The sequence below is a fragment of the Acomys russatus genome, chromosome 14, assembly GCF_903995435.1.
Source record: "Acomys russatus chromosome 14, mAcoRus1.1, whole genome shotgun sequence".
Taxonomy (NCBI): domain Eukaryota; kingdom Metazoa; phylum Chordata; class Mammalia; order Rodentia; family Muridae; genus Acomys; species Acomys russatus.
This window is the reverse complement of record NC_067150.1, coordinates 8,817,583-8,825,548: the sequence shown is the minus strand read 5'-3', so window position 1 is coordinate 8,825,548 and position 7,966 is coordinate 8,817,583.

The following is a 7,966-nucleotide window of genomic DNA, read 5'->3' as shown; positions in this document are numbered from 1 at the left end:
TCATTGAAGTTGCCAGGTGGAATATTTAGGTTTTTATTGCTGTGGTAAATACCATGAGAAAGCCAACCTATAGAAGAAAGTGATGTAGTTTGGCTTATGGAGTCAGAGGGTTAGAGCCCATAAGGGCAGAATAAAAGCATGTTGGCAAGAACAACTGGGAGCTCACATCTTGAGCTGTAAATAGAATAAAACAGAGGACACACTGGGAATGATCTTCTGAAACATTCTGAAAGCCTGCTTATATACACACCTTCTCTACAAAGCCACACCTTTTCCATAAGGCCACACCCCCTTTGCCTTCCCAAACAGTACTAATGGGGAAACTAAGTATTCAAATGCCAAGGACATGTGGATGACAAATCTCATTAAGACCACCACACAAGGATCTCAAGACCCCTTTACATTGTTAACTGCTAATACCAGATGTTAAAAGCTATGCAATTCAGAAATTGGGTGTTGTCTTTGGAATGTTAGTATCAATAAACACAGAGGAGATGTTCTGTGGAGATTGAATATATTAAACAGAAGTATGACCAATTGCAATTTAAGGAATAAGACCCGAAACATTATCTTCCATCAGAATTGCCTTCCTAACCCACCTTGAATGGTTGAAATTCATCTGAATTTGTTTACTATGCTGGGTTTTCTGCTTCAGATTGCAGGCCAGTACTACCCAAATAAAGGAGGGCATCTGATGGGACTATAAATGACATAATGTAATCATATGAACAATTAAGAGTAATATGCATTAATTATTTTAGATTTGAATTAAGGAGTCATTATTGACACACAACATCACAGTAAGGTGCAACTGCTATACTTTACCCTAGGAGCTGAGAGACATTTGTACTTGTGTAGATACTCAGACATAGACTGGATGAGACTCAAATGTACTCTGTCTGACATATCAAAAACTAAAGGAGGAACTATCCTTAAAATCAGCATCTTAAGAGTCAAATGGAATTTTGGCAAGACTAAAAATATCCCATAGGTTTATAGGAGTTGATGGACTAGTGGACATTAACATTGAGAACACTGGGCAATGACTCTCTTTCCTTTGGATTTTGCTAGTGTGTGGTCTTTCAGAGTTTTGCCAGGGATTGACTTGCTTGGACCTGGTCAATCCTAAAGTATTAGTCTTATTCACATCTTTTTGGTTTTGTATTTGCATCAGTAAACTTTGAAATTAATTCACTTAGTGCTCTGTTCTTCATTCATCCATGTCTCTTTCGTTCTATGTCCACCACCATACTTTGTTACCAACACCTGCTTCTGTGTTTGCGAAGGGCTACTTGGAAAGTTTTCAGATGGACTGGAGCATCATGTACACCCAGAAAGCTCCTTTTTACTCTCCCCAAGCCAGATAGAATGGTTTCTCATCAAGCCCCAGGAATCTGCTCATCTCTGACTTCCAAGCACCAGGACTTCCAGTGCAAGCCACCACGTCGATGGTTTTTAGTTGGGTCCTGAGGACTGAACGGTGGTGCTTGTGCTGGTAAAACAAGTACTTTCCTGAACAAGTTATCTCTCCAGCCCACTTGCATTTTCTGGTTTCCATTTCTGTGGTAACAACCTGAATGGGACATTGCTATGTTGTAAGAATTTACATGCTAGGAGAGCAATAAAAATGAGTGTTTTGAGCAGGATGTACACGTTTGTTATGTCTATTATGCATGGTTTCTGTTGTTTTCTAGTTTTTTTTCCTTTTAGGGGAGGTGCAATCTGACTAGCACACAGTAATTAATTGCCTTTTGGGTTTACTTAGTGTTCCTTAGTAACTTATGAATAAAATCTAACTGTGTGTTTATGAATCTTGAACACTGTTGAGAATAGATTTTTCAGTCCCATTCCGTACTTGTCACATAGTTAAATAATCTGTCATTACCTCATGTGTTACTGAGCATAGAATAAGTGACTAGTCAACCACAGTAGATCAGACAGCCAATAGAACCACCTGATATTCCTGATTAGATATGATGACACTAATTGTGTACGTTTGTGGCGTGTGATGTGGGAGGGGTGGAAAGGACAAGGGGAGATGTTCGGCAGTATTTCATTTGGGAACACATTTCCAATATGCTGCTGGAACTTCTTGTGTGCTGAATGTTGGGGGACAATTTGCTGTAGGACTCTCATGTGTTTACCTATGAACAGAAGTACAGAAACACTGTGTTAGCTGTCCTCACTCTGGGTCTTCTCAAGGAAGTTGTATTAAGATAGATATGGACTCTTCCCCTGAGGCAAAGGGTGGGTTTATTTATAGACTATTGTGCTAATGTTTCTTCTATTACAAAGATCAAACACACTTTCCATCCACTAAACAGAGTCAGGTTCTCGGAGCCTGCCACCTCCTTCAGTGAAACCCTATGACTGTGCAGGCACCATTGGTCTCTCTTATGTCACCCTCTGGGAAGGGGGCTTAGGGAACTTGGAAAGTATTGATAGGTTGTCTTCCACGCCTGCTGTTAGTAATACACTCCTTTGTCCCTGGCTGAGGAGGCTGCTAGCCTCAGTCATGTCTTGGTATACTTGTTACCAGATGACATTGTATATTTACCTGGATTTCTTCTATTTAGCATTAGGTAAAACATTGACAGAGTTAAATGGCTTTGATGAACCATTGTAAAGAAGATGTAGTTACTTACTGAGAAAGCATATTCTAAATTAACCCATAGGCTGGGCAGGCATTACATCTGCAGAGGACCCAGTTAGGTTCTCAGCACCCACATCAGGTATCTTACAACTCCAGTTCAAGAGATCTGAAGTCCTCTTCTGGCCTCTGTCTAAACCTGCAGCCACAAGTATATCTCATCACATGTATATACATAATTAAAAATAAAATTAAAAAATTTAAGAGTTAATCCAACACATATTTTCTACAGTAGTAAAAACAAACTGTTCTAGTCATTTCATTTATCACCAGTGATTGATTCTTGAAGCTGTACCTAGTGTGTGTGTGTGTGTATGTGTGTGTGTGTGTGTGTGTGTGTGTGTGTGTGTGTGTGTGTGTATTTAAATATTTCCCAGATAAAAAGTTCATGAATGCTTTGGATATAATTGACTTTAATTATTTAGTACAACTTTAGGCTAAATATTATGAATGGGGCTTCCCAAAGATGGTGGCAAGGTTTAATGAGGTGTAATTACAGGTCCTTAGATATTTGTATGAGGAGAAAGCTTACCGTATACCACAGAAGCATTTTATGTATGATGATGACTGACATAGCCCATTATGGAATTTGAACACGCTTAATTGTCCAAGAAAAATAATTGAAAATAATCCTTTAGATGTCAAAGTGTAGCAATTTTTCATTTGACTGTGTCAGTTGTTATTTAATGTCTCTTCTCGTTGTACACGTGCTTTTTTGGTGGCTCATTAGTTATGTCACTGCAAAAAGAAGATTTTTTAAACATTATTGAAGAAGAAACTTTTATTTTCCGTATGCTGAAACTTGAGTTACACAATGACACTGGCATTAAAGCAATCGAAAGGTATCAGCACGACCCGAGCGCTTGTCTAAATAAAGGGCAAACTTGAAATAGGTGTAATGATAATTTATCAGTTGTAGTTTTGAAAACTCATATGAAGCTAGGGTATATTTTGGGAAAGGTTTTTGAAATTATCATTCATTCAGTTTATGATATGCCTATGATGTTAATAAAAATTTTACTGTTAATGATCTTATTACTAATAAGAATTTTAGTAGCAGTGATCTTAGTATGAATAAGAATTTTACTATTGATTAGTGCACTTTATAGCTAATTATAATTGGGAGGTACAAAGTGCAACTGAGGTGTATGGGTGGGAAAAGAGAAAACCTTGGAATGAGATAAGCACAGACATGGGTGTATTACTGCACACTTGTATGCTTAATTCCAAGGTTTAACATTTGAAACGTAAGATAGAATTAAAACTGTTTATGAAACTTAGACTACCTATAAGTTAAAGCCACATATTTACTAAATAATGCTGCACTGTTCTGTGACGTTGTGGGGGAGATGTAAAGATACTAGGCCCCAATAGAGAGGACGCCAACAGACTGAAGAGAGGATTCCACTCATGCCCAGCTTGGCGAACCAATGGCTTCACTGGACCAAAATAGTCCTGATATGCAGTAACTGCCCTCCCCCCTTTACTTACTCTCATTCTCAAGACTACATTCCTCTGGGGCTGAATTATGAACAGCTGGTTAGGGAGTATGTCTGGGATCTTGGATGAGAACTCCTGACCTAGGTCTTGTGCTCCACTATGGAGAGAGAGAGTGAGAGAGAGAGAGAGAGAGAGAGAGAGAGAGAGAGAGAGAGAGAGAGAGAGAGAGAGAGAGAGAGAGAGGAAAGAGAGAGAGAGGGAAGAGAGAGAGAGAGAGAGAGAGAGAGAGAGAGAGAGAGGGAAGAAAAAGCAGAGAGAGGGAAGAGAGAGAGAGAGAGAGAGAGAGAGAGAGAGAGAGAGAGAGAGAGAGAGAGAGAGAGAGAGAGAGAGACTTAATTTTCAGACAACATCTATAAATGCTGTACCTGCAGTCTGACTTTTGATAAGGGTTAAATAGCATCCGACTCAAGGTCACATTTCTCTGGCAAGGGCCTGGCATGCAGGTATCCATTACAGTGACAAAAAGTCTGTGTGCTTTGTAGTCAGCTTAGAAAAGGCAAGTGTGACATGGAGAGAGCTTCTGGATTTGTTGGCTCGTACAAGTGATGTTTAACAACCTTATGGTGGAAGGTGAAGCGGATCCAAAGCCGAACAGCATGAGAAGTGTAAAAATGCCCCAAAAATGTGATAGCAGGAAAATACCCCAACTGATCTGCAGTGGTTGAGTCATCAGGGCTCCAGGGTGTCTGTTGTTATCTGAGCCAATTGGATGAGGATGTAAGCCGGGGTCTCTACCTGGCTGTGTGGGACATGGTCATGCCACCTTCTGTGGAGCATGGACTAAGACTTGGAAAGGGACTTGCCATCTGCACATTCTCTTTTCCCTTTGGGTGTTCTGCTTCTGTTTTACGACTAGCCATGGTAAGGGGATGGATTTACTTCTAAGGCAGCCCTTTTCATCTGCAGAGAAACATTTCTCACTGCCGTAGGATCTTGGCTGCCTACCCTCCCACTTAAATCCTTTTTTATTCTCTATCATCCCTTCATACTTAAAGTCCTGCAGAAGACTGCAAGCTTCTTTCATGATTGTTTGCTTTATAAACCACCCTTAGGAGCCTCCTGCTGCAACTCCCTTGATCTCAGGCTCACTGCCACACATTTCTCAAGGCAAAGGGAAATGCAGAAAAGTTCCCTTTCTCTTATCCAAATTCTACTCCAAGACAGGAAGACTATTGACATTTATTTATATGTGAGATTAGTAGTAAATGGTAATTATTATTTATAAATCTAAAAAAATATAGAGTTTATATGAATGATGAACCAGTACATCAAATCTAAAACAATGAAAAATAAAAATCACAATGATTCATTATCTTTTACTTTCTAAAACTCACTGGGGCCTCACTGGGAATAGGATTTGCTTATCTTATAGGGGATTTGAGTTCAGTTCCTAGGAGGATGGCTTGCAGCTCTGTTAGTCCAGCTCTGCTGTATCCAATGCCCTCTTCGGACATCCATAGACACCAGCACTGATGTGGCATATGGTCACAAGGATATACTCATGCACATAATTAAAAAGATGTCTTTAAAATTTGGGCCCAGGGGTCCTGCTCAAACTAAGGCACCAGCCAAGGACAATACAGGAGGTAAACTTTAAACCCCTTCCCAGATCTAGCCAATGGTCAGAATATTCTCCACAGTTGAGTGGAGAGTGTGATACGACTTTCTCACGTACTCTGGTGCCTCACATTTGACCATGTCCCCTGGAGGGGGAGACCTTGTGGCACTCAGAGGAAGGACAGCAAGTAGCCAAGAAGAGACTTGATACCCTATGAGAATATATAGGGGGAGGTAATCCCCCTCAGGAACAGTCATAGGGGAGGGGAATAATGGGAAAATGGGGGGGGGGAGGAATGGGAGGATACAAGGGATGGGATAAACATTGAGATGTAACAAGAATAAATTAATAAAAAAAATAAAATTATTGGTGTACCTATACTTCTTATTTAGTAACCCATTTGTTTGCATATGCATCAACTAAATTGTTTATTTTTAATTTCATTGTATGTGGGCATGTCCCCATGTAAGTGTGTTTACATGTGTGTGCCCCACAGAGGCCTTAAGAGGGCCTTGGTTTCCACGGAGTTAGAGTTACAGGCAATTGAGAATTGCCTGACCTGGAGACAGAACTCCACTTCTTTGAAAGAGTAACAAGTGCTCCTAATCACTGAGACAGCTTTTTGGTCTTGATTTATATCTGTTTTTATACCACTTTTAGGTGAAACACACACACACACACACACACACACACACACACACACATGCATGCGTGCAAGCGCGCACATATATACACACACAAAACAGAAAATTGTCCCTTTTTCATGAGCACATAAGTTGAACAAAGAGATCACTTTATTCAAGTGAAACTGGTTGCAACTAGATAGCCATCTAATAAAAAGGATGTCTACAAAAATTATTAAGCAAACACAGTAATGAATGCATATTAGGTTTTGAAATTATCCACAAACTTGATGAGAATATTTATCAGGTCTACTGGCTGTTGTACAAAAAATAGATTAGAAGGTAGAGATAATAAAAGCTAAGTGTTAAAAGTGTTTTTTATTCCATCATTAGAAATTCTTAGGGTTGGGGAGATGCCTCAATGGTTAAGAGCATGTGCTGTTCTTCTGGAGAACCCAGGTTCAGTTCCAGGCAACCACAGCAGGAGGCGCACAGCACCTGTGACTCCAGCCCCAAAAGATCTATCTGGTAGCCTCTTTTGCCCTGTGTGGGCACCTCCATGCGTACAGTATAAATCCACACAGACACATACATAAACAAAGTATAAAAGGTAATAAAAAATTAAATGTTTTAGTGTAGGAACCATGATGTCACTATGTGCCCACCTTGTCTTTTCTTTGTTCCTTGGGGATGGAATTGTTGAGAGGTTAGTTGATATTGAAGGGACTTTTATGTTCAAATGTTAAAAGTCATTCTGATCTTCTATGAGATAAGCCTTCTCTTCTTCACTAACACATCCTTGGGTGTTCTACTGGAAGGTAGATGTCAGAGAACATGGTACAGGCATGCGTCATACCACAAAATGCAGGAGGTGTAAGGATTGCTTTGCTTGGTTGTCGCCTACATTTAGGGAAAGGAGATTGCTATATAGTGAGCCTAAGCACTGGAACTAAAATAAAGGATTGCTAGACAACAACCCACAGATGGGAGCAGGAGAGATGCCTCAGCAGTTAAAAGCACTGGGTGCTCTTCCAGAGGACCTGGTTCAGTTCCCAGCACCTGGAAGCCCTCTCTCAACTGTGTGTAACTCCATCTAGGCATTAGGTATACACAAAGTGCACAGAAATATATGCAGACAAAATACCCATATCGATAAATAAAAATAAACCTACTTGATAAAAGTTCATTTGCTTTGATAACTATATACATTTATTTCTAGGGAGGAGTTTTAGAGAGAAGGATGATATAGTTAAGAGGAGCTGCATTATTCATGCCCCCAAACATGAACCACATCAACACTATACATTTCTATGTTCTCATTACAATGAGCATTGTGGATGGTAGCAACTGTACTGAAGTAAGAGAATAAGCATTAATGGGTATGGCCAATTATACTGCCTGATTATATTCCTCCTCCTCCTCCTCCTCCTCCTCCTCCTCCTCCTCCTCCTCCTTCTTCTTGTTTGATTTTGTTTTTTGAGACAGGTGTAGCTGTGGCTTTCCTGGACTCCCTTTGATGACCAGGCTGGCCTTGAACTCACAAAGATCCACCTTCCTTTGCCTCCCTGAGTGCTGGGATTAGAGATGAATGTCACCGAGCCTGGCACATTTTCTTAATTATAAATATCAAAAGCA